A 20,695-nucleotide genomic window follows, 5' to 3' on the forward strand; every position below is an offset into this window, starting at 1 on the left:
ATGCTTCAAGTACCATTTTCTAGGGTTTTAGTCCCAAAGGTGGAGACTTTTTGTGCAAATGGCCTCCATAAGCTTAGATCCTTCATATTTATGATCTATTGGAGTTGTAGACTCATAAAAATGACATCTTGGACGTGAATATTGCACCATGCATGAGATCTAGGTCCTTGAGTTGGAATATAATGTTTTTAAGAAGTGTTGGAGCCTTTACAGCCATGCCAAGGCTTAAAGGTCTCGACTTTATGGGTTTAGACACATTAACAGAGTCGGATCTAGAAGTTGGAGTAATGGCTTAACCGATTAAGACCAGAAATGAAGGGTGTTGGAATCTGATGGTTACGCTGGGTGTAACTTCTAGTACGCACAGCGTACTGGGTGGAGACCCCGATCCATGGGTTGGCGATGTACGCCCCGCGTACTCACAGGGTTGACTTTTGTTGACTTTTAGGGTTTTGGTCAACATGAGGACTTTAGGTCAAGGAAGGGTAAAATGGTCTTTTACCCTCTGAGGAATGATGATAAAGGTAAAGTGTTAGTTGTGGAAGTCTTTGATTATTAAATGATATTTTTATGATAGGGCGAGGTAGGGTCGTCGTTGGGATTTGGAGATAGCGAGTACGCGAGAGCTTCGACTTTCCACGAGGTGAGTTTTCTCACTATACTGTACCCGGAAGGGTTTTATTGTGTGACCGGAAGGTCGGATATGTTATGAGTTATATGCATTGTATATGATAAGGTAATCGTTTGTATGTGCTATGTATGTTATGCTGTATATGGGCCGGAAGGCATATATGTTATGGGCCGGAAGGCGTTGTGATGTGGACCGTAAGGTTGATGCAGGTAGGACCGGAAGGTTTACCGAGTCGAGATGGAAGTCCCCTGAGACACATGGACCGGAAGGTCGGGGCCTGGAAAGGCGTATGTGCGTAAGTAGTATTTTGGGGAACTCACTAAGCATTTATGCTTACAGTTGTTGTGTTATGTGTTTCAGGTACTAGCGAGGACCGTGGGAAGGCGCCGACGTGATCGTACACATTGTCGGGAAAAAACTATTTTATGATCATTGGGATGTATTTTGTTATGATAACATTGTTCACGTTGAATTTGGAATATTAAATGATGATTTTGGATGTATGCAAAAATGAAAATTTTGTTTTAAATTTTACGTCGTTACAGAGTTGCTATGAGATTAAGGGATGTATCATCCTGTCAGTATGGAGTGGGTAAAGTTGAACTCAGATCGAGATTCTGGTGGTTCGGGGAATTATATGTAGCTCATATGAGCCAAATGATTGTTGTGTTTTGGAGCGAGCGAAGTATCAGGGAGTGGTACTCGGTGGTTAGGCGTGGTTATCAGAGGATGAGGCCGGTGGCCGGCTTGAAGCGGGGGTCAGAACACCGCAAGAAGAGAGAAATTTGGATTTCGGGTTTCGATGGCTGTGTTTTGAGGAATCTGGTATGGTTAATGACAGGAGGTGCATTGCAAGAGTAGTTATGAAATTGTGTTGTCGTAGGCTTCGAGGACGAAGCCTAATTTAAGTGGGGGAGAATTGTAACATACCGAGTCCAGGAGTGCAAGTTCAGGGTTCAAAGTGTAAATATGAAAGGGCAACTCGGCGAGTCCATGGGTGGACTCGGCGAGTAGGGTCGCAACTCAGGTCGCGTGTTAAGTGGCCAACTCGGCGAGTCCAAGGCTGGACTCGGCGAGTAGGCGCTGAGTGAAGAAAATCCTAATTTCGGGGAATGAGCCCTATATAAAGGACATTATACCCTCTCCCCAGCCTCTTTACCCTCTCTTGAAGTCCATAAAACCCTAAGGTATGTATGTGAGTGATTTGAGGGCATTGGAACCTTGGAGAAGAGATTTTGGAGGAGATCTTGGAGAGATAGGAGGCTTGGAGCAAGGGGCTTTGCTAAGGATCATATTTCTCTTCTGTTGGGGCTTCTTTTTGAGGTATTACTTCGTTTCTTGGGCTGTTATTCATCTAGATTCATCATCTTGGAATGTGTGGAAAGTTTAGCTTGTGGTATTTTGAGTTTGAAGGTTAGATCTGAGGTTGCTACCTCAGATTTGGTATGGAGAAGGTCTAGAGTGCATTAAAGTCCCTGTTATTGAGTGTTTGGTGAAGCCATCTTATCCCAAACCCTAGCCCTAGAGTGTAAAATGCCTAGATCTCTTTGGATTCACGTAAAGTTTGCCACTTTACGTGATGGAAGGGTTGTAGAAGGGTAGATCTACGTGTTGGATCGATTGCATGGCCTGGAAAGCTTCTGTATGGGTTAAGAGCTAGTGGTACTTGGCGAGTCACAAGTGTGTACTCGGCGAGTTGCTTGAAGGTGGGCAGGAACTCGACGAGTTGGAAGGACAACTCGGCGAGTTGGTTGAAGATAGCCTTGGACTTGGCGAGTCTGGTCTTGAGGTCTTAGCCTTTCCTGGTTAAGCTATGAATCGGTGAGTCAAGGGATGACTCAGTGAGTTGAGATGGGTCTTTTCAGTGTTGGGGGAATCGGCGAGTCAGCGGGCTGACTCGGCGAGTAGAGTCAGCCAGAAGGTTGACTTTGACTTTGACTTTGACCAAGATTTGACAAGTTGACTTCTAAGGGCATTCTGGTATTTTGTGGTATTTATTGGGTTTAGTCTTTCGACTTTATCAGGGGTGGAGTTCGTGTCGGAGATGGAGCAACGTGATCTTATCTTTTCAGTCAGCAGTTGCAAGGTGAGTTATCCTCACTATATCAACAGGGTCTAAGGCACTAAGGCCGACCCTTTATCGGATTGTGATCCGGGTATTGTTGTTATGTTGCTGTTTTACTATGTTTGCATCCTGGTAGTTAGGATGGTATATGTTTTAGACCTGGTTAAGGTCAGTATCCTGGTATATATGGTGATGCTATGCTAGTGACCAATTAGGTCGGTATCTTGCTTAGAGTATGTCGTGTTATGTGATCTGCTAGATCGGTTTGATTGAATGTGAATTGTTATATGATTGTATGTTTATGTGCGCATGGTTGTTTGACTGGGGTTGGGTTGAGGCGGGATCTGCTTTATGCTGTAGGCCAACATACCCAGGGGGGACTGGTTATTCCGAAGGCCCAACGAGTGGTCCGGATAGGCTGTAGGCCCCACGAGGGCGGACCAGACGTTCCGAGGCTCGGAGAGTGGACCAGGCCGACTAAAGGCCCGATGCGGGCGGACCAGTCATACTGTAGACTCAGAGAGTGGACCAGGTGGGTTGAAGGCCCGGTGCGGGCGGACCAACCACACTATAGACTCATGGGACATGACTAGACTCGGAGGGTGGACCAGGTGGACTGAAGGCCCGTCACGGCGGACCAGTCACACAGTAGACCCGATATGCATGGTAGTTCTGTGATTGTTATGATATAGCATGTTATATGTGTATGGTATATGTGGTTGGTATTTTGGGGGTATCTCACTAAGATTTCGGGCTTACAGTTGTGGTTTAATGTTTTTCAGGTTCTTCAGGAGACCGTGGCAAGATAAAGGCGTGATCGTACCGCTCCTCGTGTTTATGTTTTATGCTACGGATCTGGGAATATTCTGATAATAAATGTATTGAAAATCTTTTTGTAATAACATTATTAAAATAAGTTGTTTTTGAAAAGTTAAAATTCGTTGATATTTTTGGTCGTTACAATTTTTTTATTTATATATTTCTTTTGAAAACAATTATATATTAATATTTGAATTGTTCTTTTTAATTATTTTTCAATTAATTTCTGATTTTAATATTATATATGGTATATATTTTTTTATTTGTTTAGTTTTGTTTTTTTTTGTTAGATTTTATTAACAAAATATTTTCTCGAAATTTCATTATAAACTTTTTGTCCGTATGTAATCCAAACTTCTGGTCCAACACGTGTTTTTTTCTGGTAGAAAAAGTACTTCAATAAACCATTGTGAAAAAGTTCATAATTTAAAAAAAAAATCGAATTATTCTCTTTAGTGTTAACTTAAAATATAGTTATTCTAGTTAATTTTCCTAAAATTTATAAACACATATGTTTTAGGTTTAAGCGGAGTGGGGTTCCTATCGTCTTGTATGATAAATGTCATGTGACTGGAACAACCATTTGGAACGACATACCAAAAAGAAAAGAGGGTCGGATGAAATTGCTATTCTAATAAAAGAATAAATTATTAATTAAAAAAATTTTTAATTATATAAAATTATAATTATTGATTTAAATAAATATGTGAAATTATATCATTTTATACTATGTATTAACTTTATTTTAAGTTTTATTCTAATGTTATTAATTTAATATAATTAGAGTGGTAAATTTGAAATTTAAAATTTGAAATGGAAAATCAATAGGTTGATAAATGATATGCATTAATTAGGATACATAACATGGCGACACATTACAAAAGAAGAATAAATTATGTATTAATTAGGATACCTAATAAGATGACACATTTCAAAAGGAGAATAAAACTATTTTTTTATTTGGATAGAGAGAAGAGTGATTTAAGATAAATTGTTACCCAGATAATCACACATATATTACAATGGATAAGATTCTATTACAATATTTCATTTTTTCAATCAAATATTGCAAATAATCACCCGGTTAACAAAATCTAATTTGTAAAATTTATTTATTCTTTATTAAGTGACATCAACTTTGCATGACGACATTCCTATTTTCTGCAAAATGAATTCATTTTATAGAAAATAGGACTGTCGTCATGCACAAGTTGATGCCACTTAATAATGAATAAATAAATTTTGCAAATTCGATTCTGTTAACCGGATGATTATTTGTGATATTTGATTGAAAAAGGGAAATATTGTAATAGAATCTTATCCAATTTGATATATGTGTGATTTACTGGGTAACCATTTATCTTCTTTTTATTCTAATAAAAAATAGTTTTATTTTTCTTTTGACATGTATCATCATATTATGTCTCCTAATGGATATTTTATTCTTCTTTTATCATGTGTCACTATATTATGTCTCCTAATTATAATTAATGCATGTCATTTGTCAACATAATGATTCTCTATTTTAAAATTTAAAATTTAAATTTAACACTATAATTACATCAAATTAATAACATTAGAATAAAAATTAAAATAAAATTAATAAATTTATAAAGTGATATAATTTTACATATTTATTTAAATTAATAATTATAATTTTATATAACTAATAATTTATTTAAATAATTGATTAATAATTTATTTAAATAACTGATTAATAATTTATTTAAAATAATTGATTAATAATTTTGTGGTTGTACTATAGAAGTCTAATTAATTTTGTAACCATGGCTCCCACGGGTTATAAACTAGTACTTAATACATTCGGAAAATAATGAAAATCCATATGATAAAATATACGAAATTATCAATCAAAATGGTTAAAGATTATACAAAATTTTGTTGTAATGTGACAAAACAAATTATACGTTATGTTAAATATTATGGGATAATGACTTGAAAAGGTAATGGACTTTCAACTTTGTTCACATTTAGTCACTAAATTTTTTTTAATTATTTATTTGCCACTAAACTATTCAAACTGTTCATATTTTACCCTTATGATCGGTTGTTAACGATCATAAGGGTAATATGTGAACAATTTCAATAGTTCAGTGGCAAATAGGTAATGAGAAAAAGATTATTGACTAAATGTGAACACAATTGAAAGTTTATTTTTCTTTAAAAAAAAGTTCAATGACTAAATGTGAACAAACTTTCTTCTTATATTATGGTTTAGTAAATTATGTATTTTTGTAAAATTTTAATAATATTTGTTGATGAAGAAATATATAAAATGAAAAAATAAAACCCCGAAAAAGGTATAGAAACGAAAAACGAAACTAATATTATATGTGTAAGTTTTATGTTATAAAACTATTCAATATTATATGTATAAAAATTATCCTAATATTATATTTATGAATTTTGTGTTATAAAATTATGCAACATATAAATTAACATACATTAAACCATATACATTGTTTAAAAAAATATATACATACATTGATAGATTATATATGTTGTTATACTTCATGTGTTGACATACATTATATTAGTATATTTACTATTAAAAAGAATATCGAAAATGAAAGTCAAATTGTTTAGAATTTAGACATTTTTAATTTACCCGGAAAATTGATTTATATTTGAAATTATATTTTCTTAAAAAGTTTGAATAATTATTGAAATTTATGATTATTTAACTAGAAATATAGAGTTAAGTAAAACTGTTAACATGTTTTATGAAGTGTTGTGCCCAAACCATCCCATCCATATTACCTTACTAAAATATTTAAAAAAAAACTATATATTCAATAATTAAAACTGCGCTATTTTTTTTTCTTTCAAAAAAGTCACTTATAATTTTAAAAGGTTTTAGAAAAAACAATTGATATTTAAATAAGTATCTTTTAAAAAATAAAGTTTTTAATTTTTTTTTCTTCAAAATACAACGTAATTTCTTACTAGGAAATACAATTTCTTAATAGTTATGGGTGAGAATTGTTCATTTTTTGTAAAACCAAAATCAGATAGGTAATTTTGATTTTTTATTTTGGAATATATCAAACTGGTGGTTTTTTATTTTGGTTTTCGGTTTTTCGATTTTTTTTAAATATATTTTTTGGGGTTTTGTTTTTTTATTTCATAGATTTCTTAATCAAAAAATGTTGTTAGAATTTAACAAAAATAAATATTTTGCTAAAACATTATAGAAAATGAAGTTTGTTTACATTTAGTCATTGAACTTTTTTAGAGGAAAACAAACTATTTGCCACTAAACTATTGAAACTGTTCACATTTTATCTATTTGCCACTAAACTATTGAAACTGTTCACATTTTATCGTTACGAACAATTTCAATAGTTTAATGACAAATAAATACTAAAATAACAGTTTAGTGACTAAATGTGAACAAAATCGAACGTCTGTTACCCTTTCAAATAATTATCTCTAAATATTATTTGAATGACGACCACTAAGAAAAGAAAATGTTGCTTAGTAAAATAGATAAAGCTAAATATTTTTTGGTATCGTCGTAGAAATATGCAATTTGAGAGCACATATCAAAATCAATAAGTTTCGAGCATTTTGGTTCAATGATCCACAAGGAATTGGATATAGACGACGACATTATTAATGAGGCAAAATAAATTATGTGCGACTGGAACACCATTGAAGATGAATTTTTTTTATAAGGCTGTATTTGGATTAGCTATGTTGTATAAATCCAACAATTTAGTCGATAAAAAAATGCCTAAGACAAAAATGAATGTTGTAAAAACAAAGATTTTATAGTGGGAATATTGGATAGAACACCCAAATAGTAACCAAAAAGAAAGTTGGTCGCGTCCTTCGTCAACATAAAATGGATATAATGGAGAATAAGATGGTTTGAGCACACACAAACATAAAATGGATATAATGGAGAATAAGATGGTTTGAGCACACACAAATTAGATAATTAACAACTAAAATGAAGGAGTAAATTACCGAAATCGTCCCTGTGGTTTGGTTAAAATTGCATATTTGGTCATTAATTTTTATTTTGCACTCGGATCGTCCCTGTGGTTTGATTTTGTTGTATTTTTCGTCTTTGTGGTTTGGTTAAAATTGCATGTTTGGTCCCTAAATTTATGTATATAAGGGACGCATACGCAATAAAATCAAACCACATGGACGAAAAATGCAACAAAATAAAACCACAGGGACTATCCGAGTGCAAAAGAAAAATTAGAAACCAAACGTGCAATTTTAACCAAACTATAGGGACGATTTCAGTAATTTACTCAAAATGAACAGTATGGAGAGTGTTACAATTGTTTTAGGGAGAGTAGAGATCACATGATGAGGAAACAAGAAGATATATATATATGTTGCTTTTCGACATGAATGCATTCTCTCCTTATATACACGTACACTTTGTTCACATTTGTTTTGCACATATTGTCTTCTTATTAGGGTCGTACACTTTGTTCACATTTGTTTTGCACATATTGTCTTCTTATTTAATCCATTGCTACATTAGTCTCTCTCTCTCTCTCTCTCTCTCTCTCTCTCTCTCTCTCTCTCTCTCTCTCTCTCTCTCTCTCTCTCTCTCTCTCTCCTACAACACCTTTAAATAACATATTTTCAAACTTACTCAACCAACTCAATTAAAAACATATAATACAAGTACTTAAACATTTAATGTGTGTGTGAAAGAGAGAGAGAGAGAGAGAGAGAGAGAGAGATGAACGGGTTCAACAACCTGGCTTGCTTCTTCTCTTATGGTACCAATCACGAGTCAGAGGAGTTTCTCCGATAGTACCGCCGGCCCATAAGAAAATAAGCCCAAAATACTACTATCATTTTTAGGGGGAATGCATCATGAACCTAAAGAAAATGTGACTATATACTTATAAGACTCGAGGGTATAGGATGGATGTTTCCCTCACTTTTTGAGAGTCATACCATCATTTCCTTCACTTTCTTTTCACTCACCTAAAAATCAAGGAATGGATGGGAAACTCTCCTCACTATTTTTTTTTTAAATATATATCATAAATATATTATACTCGTTTTGTAGGGAATTAAAAACCTTGAATTTTGATATACATTTTATATTTTTTTAGTAGGTATATAATTTTATAAATATTAAAAAAGATTTAAAAAACTATCCAATAGCATGAAGAGAGAGAAAGTACACATCCCCCCCTTCTTTCCTGCAGGTTACTTCCCTCACCCAATGGATGATGTTCCAAAGTGAGGGAAACTTCTCTTACCCCTTTCTCGCTATGATGCCGTCCGGCCTGACATCTACTTATCTTATTTTGTATTTATTATATTTATATATTCTTTTTGTTAATTTCATGAACACTTCATACAATAAATATGAATTGATGTTCTATTAATATTGACAAGGATCTAAATTGGTGTTTAGTTTGAAGAAAAAAAAGTTTTTTTTTTTTTTTTTTTTCATAAAATATCCTATGTTGTGACAATTTTTTTAAATCCATTTTTTTAAAAGAAAAAGGACCAAATGTTTTACTATTACTTGGCATTTCATTCGTTATCAAATTTGTATTTATTATTTGGTAGTAAATGTAAAAAAATCTTAACATTTAACTTTTACAACTATCATCTAATGCTTATTATGATTCATTTTTATTATTCACATTATTCTAACTCGTTTGTTTATTTATTTAAATATATTTTATAATTTACTCAAAAGTTTCAGCCCGAAAAATAAGGTGTTACATGGTGTGCCCAAGCCATGGGGAAATATAGATTTGGCGTACACGATGTGTCGGGAAATAATGATTTTACAAGCAGAGAGGTCAATCCTTGATGAAGATAATGCATAATAGCTAAAAAAAAATACATATGAAGCTGTATGCGGTTGAAATTTATCAGTGGTTGTCAAGTAATAATAACAAAGACAACCGAATGCATAAAGATCAGAGTGAGTGAGTGTCTTTAGAAGAGGTGGAGTATGGTGTTTCATTGTTTATTGTTGTGGATGTGAGTATATTTAAGGCCGGACGGAATGGCATGTGGGGAGGGGTGCAGGAAGCGTCCTGCATGCAGGAACACCGCCCCGTCGCTGCAGGAAACGAAGCGCGGGAAAGGGGTTGGGTGTGGGGATGCCGCATTCTCACTCTTCATCCTATTCGTTCGTTTATTATTTTTTCTTTATATATATATATATATATATATATATATATATATATATATATATATATATATATATATATATAGGGTTAGGTTCATGTGAGACGGACTAATTTTGTGAGACCGTGAGACATATTTTTTTATTTTTTTTAGTTAATTCAAGTTCCGAAAATAATATTTAAAAAAAGAATTTTTGGATTTTTCCATTTATTTTGCATTTTAAAATTATTTTTTAGAATATGTACAGTGTAATACTCTATTAGTATATTTGACGTATTTTTCAAAAAAAAAAAAAAAAAACGGGATTTTTTTTTATTTTTTTAAAATTTTTTTAGTTAATTCAAATTCCAAAAATAATATTTAGAAAAAGAATTTTTAGATTTTTCCTTTTATTTTGCATTTTAAAATTATTTTTTAGAATATGTCAGTGTAATATTCTATTAGAATATTTCACGTATTTTTTTTAAAAAAAAAACAAGATTTTTTTTTATTTTTCAGTTAATTCAAGTTCCGAAAATAATATTTAAAAAAAGTATTTTTGGATTTTTCCATTTATTTTGCATTTTAAAATTATTTTTAGATTTGGTCTCACGGTCTCACAAAATTAGAATGGTTTCAAATGAACCTGAACACACACACACACAAATATATATATATATATATATATATATATATATATATATATATATATATATATATATATATATATATATATATATATCTTTATACCTTAATAAACATTTAGTCTTATATGCTGAATTTTAATAGGTATAACCCTTAAAGCATCATATACAACAACGTTATGCATTACAGAAAAAACCGATCTTATCCTGCGAATCAGTCAAGGTTGTTTGAACAAATACTCTCTAAATTTAGCCAACTGAATCGGTCAAAACAAACTTAGACCCGCATTATATAGCACAATCCATCGTCTCCGCCACTAACATCAAATATATTGATTTTATCTCTTTCTGATTTATATTTTTACTTGATTTTCAGAACTTCGGTGATGTCTACGCCGCCATCCCACCGTCTGCTCCAGTCTTTCACTCTCCAAGTAAGATTTCAGCTTCCCTTCACTTTCTTTCTCTCGCTTCTATTCATCTGTTTCAGTCACCATCGTGCATCACTTGAAGATTGATGCAGTTGTGTTGCTTTGCTACACATCATGTTTCCTCTGTTCTTTGTCTTTTTTTAGGTCTGCCCACTCATCCTATGTGGGTTCTCGCCAATAACATCCTTAGATCGATTAGTTTGCTGAAAATCTTAAAGGTATAATCATTGTTAAATTCATTCACTTAAATTTGAATCTTTCATCTATTGTCAATCTGATTTGATTCAGTCTTCCGACCTAATATGGAACTTTTTTATTTGTACTTGAGTTAAATATTAGAATAAGAGAATGAGATTTAATTTTAGCTATTGTTTTTACACCATTATATTTTTTTTCTATCATCTTTTTGTGTTTGCCTTTATTGAAGCCTATCTAAGCGAAGATCAAGTATAGAAATCAGATATGTTAAAGAAGGCATATCTAGGTTTGCAACATTAATTGACACATGTACTCCCCTTTTCTCTCTATCCCCTTGAAACCATATCCCACATCTGTGAAAATAACTCGGAACTATGAAGAAGAATGTCAAATCCGTTGCCATAGCTTGGCCAAAAAACTTTCAAAACAAGAAAATATGTTACACTTATCACGCTCTATACACACACACAACAATAGTAAATATGAATGCATATCTGGGTGGTTTTCTTTCACATACGAAGGCATATACGAGTTTTACTCTCTTTTCATTCAACATTCCTTTCACTCTCGACCTTCTCACCCTTGATTTTACAAAAAAAAAAAGTCTAAACCATATGTTTGTATCATTATTGGAGTTTTTTAATTTTATTTTTTTTGAATTTAATTTTTATTTTTTATTTTTTTTGCAAAAGCAAATAGAAATTCCAGGAGAATGAAACCCTTCCTAGATGTGCAATATGATTTAGCAAGCTTGGTGGAGCATTTTGTGGATGTTTTCATAACTGTAACCTGAGTCGTAGACATGAGGAGGAGTTGTACACCAAGTGTTTGATAAAAATTCCCAGCCAAATTGCATCTCAAATGGCCAAGTTAAGTGTTGGTCGGTCTTTACTATTACTCGCATAAATTCAGAACCTCTTCTGGACCAAATGATGAAGGGTATTATTTGGCCTACATCATGTGAGTATTCCATTTCTCTTGGAACCTGATAACATGTTTGTCAAGATTGGTGTTGTCATGGCATTTGTTTTCATCTACTACAGGTTTGGGTGTTGGTATATTTAATGGTACAATTATAAATCTATTTACCGATAGTAACACATATTACTAACACATATTACTGAAACCATCGTACCACCAAACAACAACCACTACACCTCATAGTCTCATCTCCATTCCTCACATCCACTACTGCATCTTCACAACCGCTTCTGACTATGAATAAAAGAGAAGAATTGTAAGGAGCAACATATGTGAGATTTAGTTGGTGATGCTAAATAGAAAGTCTTAGTGACATCACATGGAGAAACATACACGAAAACCACACCATTTACCTTTATTTCAAAGCTCTAACCTCAAGTACCATTTCTCTTTTGGTCGTAAAAGTTCCAAAATTTCAAAGTTTGATCTTGATTTCATCACATTTGCCTTTTGGCTGGTGTTGTTGATGTTGAATTAAATGAAGACCCTGATAATCCATTCCATCCAGGAAGGAGGTTAGAGACTTAAAACTTTTGTTATGGTTATGTAATTTTCATTTATTAAGGAACTGATGTTATTCTCTCAAAAGAGGGTTGCAGTGCATGCAAATAAATTATCCAGAGACTCAAGTATGTAATCCTTAACATTTCTACTCATAAAGAGTTCCATTATGTAAACTCTCTTATGGTTCTTGATAAAATTGATTTTCGTATTCTTTATCTAAAATAGATTTTATGTTTGATAAAGTTAATCGAGTTTTTAGTTTCCATAAATTTTCATTTCCATATGTGAGTTGAATTTTATTAATTTTTTTGGTTTATATGATGCTAGATGTATAAATGATTTTTTGTTGCTTCATGTAAAAATATATTCTTGTTCTTTCTTTTATAACTCGAATTTCATTTAAATGTTTTTGGTTTTTTTAACCTTTTTAGTCATTTTTGTAATTTCTTTTTCATATTATGAAGTATAGTATTTGTCTAACTTATGATTATTAGATGAAGTCCTTTATAACATCTTTATCAAATTCTGCAATAAAAATGTTAATGAAAGACTAAGATTATTTGTTAAAAACCAATTTTCAATATATAGTTAGAAAAATACTTTTGTTAAATGTTTTTGTTTTATATCAATGTAGTTAGTATTATATAATTTGTTAAGTTATTTATTGTTAATTTATACATTATATTTTAATGACTTAATAATTACTTATTTCTTTTTTAAATGGATAAACGAAATATGTGACTTGTGAAATTGTCTAATTATGAATTTGAGGTCTCAATCATCTCCTTTTAACCAATAACAAAATAAACACATCTTCTTCTAATCGACAACAAAATAAACAAATAGATTTAAGGGTTAAGTTAATTTGCTTGTAAGAAAATTAAACAAAGTAGTATCATTGCTTTTTTGCTATTTTTTGGTTGTATTCCATGACAAAAATTATTTCTCACCCACATCAATAAAATAAGTCGTAAATAAAGATTTTGAGTTGTCCTTGATTGATATGTATTTTTTCCCAAAACCAATCATAATAGACCTAAAAATATAAAAATATTAAACTATAACAGAAAAAACATTTATAAGAAACGATATCCTAAATCGCCTGTTGAGTTTATTTGTGTTGCGTCATGGGCTTTATATTTTGTATCCGGATTGTGCCTGTCCATCCGTGTTTATCTAATAGGGTTTTACTATAAGTATGCATGCATGTATGCATTATACGCTGTCGATTATTACGTTTAATATTTTATAACCCTAAACACCTCTACAGTTGAAGTTCTTAATCGAGCTCTTCTGAGGTGTTGAAGTATTAATCATACGACATATTCAAAGCCATACTCGTGTTTATATTTACGTTCATAATTGTTTGCTTGTATAGAATCTAATGATCCTAATTGAACTTAGTTCTATCAATTGGTATCAGAGCAGGAGACTGTGTAATCAATACATATTCCTTCTATATTCAGAATTCTTTAGGGTTTCCGCTTTTATCATATAAACAGAAGCCATCTTGTTTGTATCAACGACAACTTTGTTTCAGATAAAACCCTAATCTCAAGTTTACATGTTTGATTCTAGCAGCTCACCATGTCTCATGAAGATTCGCAAACAAATCCCATCAACATCTCAAACAGCATTGGATCTACAACCAGGATACCCATTCTTTACACTCAAGACTATGAAGTATGGGCACACCACTTTAAAGGCTACATAGTTGGATCGGAAGATAATGGCTATCTCATCATGGAAGCTATCACACTTGGGCCGTTTGTTCACTCAGGAACGAACACAACTGTTAAGTCTCAAAAGGAATATAACAAGCTGGTGGCGGATGTAGATAAGATGCCACAGGACAAGAAAGACAAGTTATTGTGTAATATGAAGGCTTTGAGAATGATCAGGCGCCCTACAATCTGACACTTTTCGGTTGGTAGGTTCATGCACGACTACCAAAGAAATTTGGGATAGGTTGAAAGAACATTATTCAACTGATGAAGATCTAGAACACTCCATTCAAACCTTGCTGCTGTCAGAATTTGGCATCTTCGAACAGAAACTGGAGGAGAAACTCATACAAACTTTCGATAGGTTCAATCATCTCCTAAGTAAGATGATCAAGCATGGAATAGAAAGAAAGTTAATCGAGCAGAAGGTGACCTTCATGAACGGACTGAGACCGGAATGGATAGATGTGGTTTCAACCGTGAAAGCACACGAACAATTTAAGTCTTACTCACCGGCGAACCTTGTGGAAATACTTAAGTCCCATGAGAGTGTAGTAACCATAGAAGCGAAGGTAGTTACTGGTGTGGGATCGCTGGCCCTTGTCTCGAAAGGAAAAAGAATTGCAGAAGAAGAAGAAGAGTCTGATATGTCTGAGTGTGATCTTACAAGCGAAGAGTACGCTATGATTGTCACCAATCCAAAGAAGTTTATGCGAAGAAAATTTCCTGTCAACAAGAACCGAAACTGGCAAGGAAGTTGTAGTTCCGAGAAGGTGAAGGATGAAGCGAAAATCTCTTCTCAAAAGGATGAAGACAAGAAGGAGAGAAAGCTTGCAGGAGACTCTGGGTTCAATTGCAATTACTATCACGACAAGAACCACTTTGCCACAGAGTGCATGCTAAGGAAAATGGCTGAGAAAAAAGATGGTGAAGATGATGAGGCATACTATATGTGCAAGTTGGAAGAGATCAAGAAAAGAAGGCAACTAACAGTTCTATGAATGCCTTGATTGTACAGGAGAATACAGATGAAGATGAGTTCGGTGGCGTTGAAGTTTGGTCAACCGACTCTGAAGATGAAGAGGTAAGAAAGCCCACTTATGGAAAGGCTTATGTGGCAAAGGAAGTAGGTTCGGCTAGAAAGTGTTTAATTGTTACAGCTGGTTCATCAACCGAAAGTGAAAATGAGGAACCGAACCTGACTGAGGACACGTGTTTTGCAGCAAAGCCTGTTATTGAGAAGAGCAATGACTGAGATTGGTTGATCAAAAAGGTACAATCCATCCTTGAATCACTTAAAGTTCCAATAACAGATTATGAATAAGCGTTAAATGAATTAAAATTCAAATTCTCTAACTTAAGTGGTAGTCTCATGCAAACTCGCTTAGCGAATTCTAACCTAACTAACCGACCTAGCAGGGTGTCTTCAAAGAGTGAGGAGAGAAGGATGTGGATTGAGCTGAAGGAGGCGGAGTTAATTAAGGCTAGGGATGAAAGTATTATTTGCAAAGAGACAATTTAAAGTTTTTAAAACAAAGGAATGTTTTTTGTTTAATTGTTAAGCGTTTATACACTAATATTGCTCAATTACATTTAAGATGTGAGATATGAAAGAAAAATTATAAAATGATTTTAACCTTCCTTGAATTGAAGGAGGATGAGGTCATAGCAGAATGTGAATCAGTAGTGACATCAGAAGAGACATCCATGTCTTACAAAATTAGACTGGACAAGATAGAAACCTTCATTGATTCTAAGGAACACAAATGTATGCTAAAAGATATTTTAGATGAAAACGATAAGTTGAAAATTAAGTCTGAGACTATTCAATCATTTGACATGTCTAATGCCAAATTGACTCCAGAAAATAAAATGAACTTAGAAAATACATATGAATTTGATGAGGAAAGTGAGATGAGTGAAATCTCAGTAGAAGACGTAGTTGATTGCTCTAAGTTAATGAAAGGCGAAACCGAGAACGAGAAACCCCTCATTTCTGAAAATTCGGTTGAATTCGCTCCCATGTCAAAAGACAAGCAACAAAAACTCAAAGAAAAAGCTATGGTTTACCAAAAGGTTCAAACTGTGCCAAATCAGGTCTATGCAGTTACAGGGGTCACTACAAAACAAACGAAAGAATTAAGAGTCTTGGCAAAGATAATGCTGAAGGATGCGACGATTACTTCTGGTCTACCCCTATTGACAACGCAGACGAAACCGTAGGCTTATCTGAGCAAACTTATTGGAGGGTTAAAGGAAGATATGTTGCTGAACCCATTAACAAACCCTCAAGTTTCGACAAACCAAGCACAAGTGGAACTAATGAAATCCCTGAAGAACCGATGACAGAATCAAATGTTCCAACAAATACAACAGAAAGTCAAAAGCAGAAGCCAAAGGCTAGCTTCAATATTCACAAATCACAGAAGGAGTTAGCGGAATAGAAACGCTTAAGAAATCAAAGATACGCAAAGAACCAGAATGAGTGTAAACGCCACTGGGAATCTCAAAATCCCAACTATGTTCCTCCTAAGAAAGAATCAACACATAAAGGGTAGGAAAAACTGACAGGAAAAGGAAATTTCAGCCTAAATTCCTACTATTCCAAATATTCGAACCGAACCTCTACTCTTGGTTCCCAAACAAGTATCAAACCGAAAGTCAAGTTTTGGTCCCCACATCAGCTCTTAGAACCGAAAGTCAAGTTTCAGTCCCAAGTTTAGTTTCGGTCCTTCTAACTCACAATGCAAAATAAATTCTGTGAAGGACATCAAAGGAAAGGGAAAGCTAGCATCAGATTCTGAGTTCTATAATAAAAAAAGTCAGCTAACCCTAGGATTCAAAAGAAAAATCCTAAACCATCTAACAACACACCAACTAATGCACCAAAAATTAAACAAGATAAAACTAAAATCATGGTGTATACCATTAAAAGAAAAGATGAAACCACTCTAGTAAAAAGAACATATTTGGTTGATATTTCTTCTGTAATTTATTTTTCTATGAAAGACTTACCAGGACCAAAGAAACTTTGGGTTCCTAATTTTGCTTGAATTTGCAGGTAATTAGTGACGAGCAGTTCGATGATGAATGGTATATAGATAGTGGATGCTCGCATCACATGACAGGAAGGAAGGAAAAGCTGAGGGAGTTTCGGTCCCTAAAAGATGGTGAGTGTGTATAGTATGGAAATAACTCCTATGGAACAATCAATGGATACGGTATGATAACCAATGAAGATTTCTTGATTCGAAAAGTGGCGTATATGGAAGGATTGCAGCATAACCTCATCAGCATGTCACATTTAGTTGTGGGAATAGGTCTGAAAGTATCATTTGATGATGAGGGCTCTAAAATAATTGACAAGCGATTGAAAAAGGTTCTGCTAAAATCTGAACGTAAGGGAGAGATGTATCCTTTAAATCTCAACCCAATACGAGGAAAACAGTATGTCTGTTGTCATAGGCAAACACAAATGAAAGCTGGTTGTGGCATCGACGACTAGCGCGTATGAACTTCAAAGATATTAAGAAGTTAGTGCTGAGTGATCATGTTCGAGGCCTCCCTCTTCTCAAGTTTAACAAGGAACATCTCTGTGCAGCGTGTGAGATGGGCAAATAGAGTAGAAAGAGCCACCCTACATGAGTCAATACAAAGATCATTGAAGCTCTTGAACTACTGCACATTGACTTATGTGGACCTTCGACGATCGAGATCATCGGTGGTAGTAAGTACATTCTTGTCATTGCAGATGATTTTCACGCTTCACTTGGGTTTTCTTTCTTAAATAGAAATTAGACGCAACTCCTAAGTTGAAGAAATTTATTAAGCAAGTGGAAGTTCAGCTGAGAAAGACGGTAAGGCATATCAGGAGTGACAATGGGCTAGAATTCAAGAATAAAGACTTTAAGGACTTTCTGGCTAATAAGGGGATAACTCACAACTTTTCAGCCCCTTATACACCACAACAGAATGGGATTGTTGAAAGACGAAACCTTTCTTTATGTGAGGCAGCCAGAACCATGCTCAGTTTCGCTTCTCTTCCGTTATACTTCTGGGCTGATGAAGTTTCAACTGCATGCTACATGAATTAAGAATTCTCACAACAACAAGGTCTACTCGACATGAATTAGGCATTAATGAAACTTTTTACAGGAACCTTTCACAAAATTCCCAACTAATAGTAAAATTATCAACTAATCAGAATGCTTGATTATTAGACCATGGTATTTGATTCGGCAAATACATCATTATTGTATACTCTTTCATATATATGGCGCAACCCAATTCTTATTTATTTATTTTTTGAATCGAAATAACTAAAAATCACCCAAATACTAAGAAATTACCTCTTGACAGTGATATATGTTGTAAGTGATGTTGTATATGTAAATACTAGATGTGAAAATCTGTGGAATTTTTCTATGAGAAGGTAAAAAAAAAAAGAACAACAGGATATAACTAAATGAATAGAAATAAGAAGAGCCGATTATATAGAAATACTGAATCGTAAATAGAGTTCAGGTTCGAATTCCATAGATAATATAGATGGGATTGTCTATATCAGAACCGTTCCTTCCTTAACAAAAAATTCTCAATCACTCCATATGAGATCTTAAATAATCGAAAGCCCAATGTTAAATTTTTCCACGTGTTCGGTTCAATATGTTTCATCTTTAACTCAATGGAGAACCGAAATAAGTTTGATGTCAAAGCCGATGATGGAATCTTTCTTGGTTATTGACTCTCTTCAAAAGCTTACAGAGTTTTGAATAAACGATCCAAACGTATTGAAGAAACATAATACGTAACCTTTGACGATAATTACATGAAGAAAGTTCAAAAGAGCGAAAGTGACTTAGGGGAAATTTTTCCTGCATCAGGACAAGTCTCGGTTCCCATATCCAACTTGTTCGAAGAGTACATTCGGTTATTTGATGAACCAAAGAAAGCGGCACACTCAGTGGCGAACGCAACAGATAACAAAATTGATAATCTCAAAAAGATCATCGATGAAGTTGCAAAAGAAACAGAAATTGAACTTCCTAAAACTACAGGCGCTCAACCCTCAACTGACTCGCAAATCAATGACTCAGTGTTCAAGGGGGAGAGTTCATCAGCACCACAGACAACCGAAGTATCTTTCGAGGGGGAGAATTTGATACCATCCACAACTCATAAAGGTGAAGTTGAGGGGGAGAATCCAACTCCCACAGAAGATGCATACTATGATGCTGCCACAGGTTACACTTTGCCAATCGAGGGGGAGAAAGAGAATGCAACTGACGAAGTTGAGGGTGATCAATCAGAATTTGAAGAGGAAGTGAATGCAGAATTGGATCCAGCTTATGACCCAAATTATCCTCCGTTAGTGAAATGGACCAAGGACCATCCCAAAGCACAAATTATTGGTGAATCTTCTGAGAGAGTTCTTACGCGTTCTCAATTGAAAGCGAAACAAATTGTATTATTCTCTAAATTTGAATTTTGTATGTTTAACTCGTTCATCTCCAAAATCTAACCGAAAACAGTTAATGCTGCACTTGATCATTCTGATTGGGTTCAAGCAATGCAAGATGAGCTCCATGAGTTCAAACGTAACCGAGTTTGGAGGCTGATTCCCACATCAAAGGATGCTTCTGTGGTCAGCTTGAAATGGGTCTTTAGAAATAAATGGGGAAAATAGGGGAGCATCATTCGAAACAAAGCTCGGGTGGTGGTGAAAGGATATTTCCAAGAGGAAGGGATAGATTATGAGGAAACCTTCGCTCCAGTAGCTAGGTTGGAATCAGTTAGAATCTTCCTGGTATATGCTGCTCATAAAAACTTCGAAGTTTTCCAAATGGATGTCAAATGTGCTTTCTTGAATGGAGAACTAGAAGAAACAGTGTATGTTGAGCAACCTCCCGGGTTTATGAACGAGAAATTTCCTGATCATTGCTATGTGTTGGATAAAGCAGTTTATGGTTTGAAGCAAGCACTGAGAGCCTGGTATGAAACTTTAACTCGTTTAATGAAAATGTCGAAATTTAAGCAAGGTTCGGTTGACCCAACCTTCTTCCGTAAGAAAGAAGGCGAACATCTAATGATAGTTCAAATTTATGTTGATGATATCATCTTCGGCTCTACGAATCCTTGCTTAACAACTGAATTCAGAAAGTTGATGGAGACTAAATTTGAAATGAGCGCAATGGGTCCAATTAATTTTTTCCTTGGTGTAAATATTAGACAGGGATTAGAAGCTATCTTTATCAACCAGGTGGCGTACACAAAGAACCTGTTAACAATATTTGGCATGACAGGAGACCCTGAAGTGAAGGTTCCTATGGCATTTGGCACTAAGTTAAAACCATCTATGGAAAGACCTGTTGTTGACATAACACTATATCGTCAAATGATAGGGTCCCTTATGTAGCTAACACCTAGTAGACTGGACATTATGTTTTCTGTTTGTTATTGTGCTAGGTTTCAAGCTAATCCAAGAGAACCTCACATGGTGGCAGTGAAGAATATCTTCTGTTACCTAAAGTGAACCTCATCTCTCGATCTCTGGTATCCGGCTAAAT

Source organism: Lactuca saligna, chromosome 5 (assembly GCF_052625555.1).
Source record: "Lactuca saligna cultivar CGN05327 chromosome 5, ASM5262555v1, whole genome shotgun sequence".
NCBI lineage: Eukaryota > Viridiplantae > Streptophyta > Magnoliopsida > Asterales > Asteraceae > Lactuca > Lactuca saligna.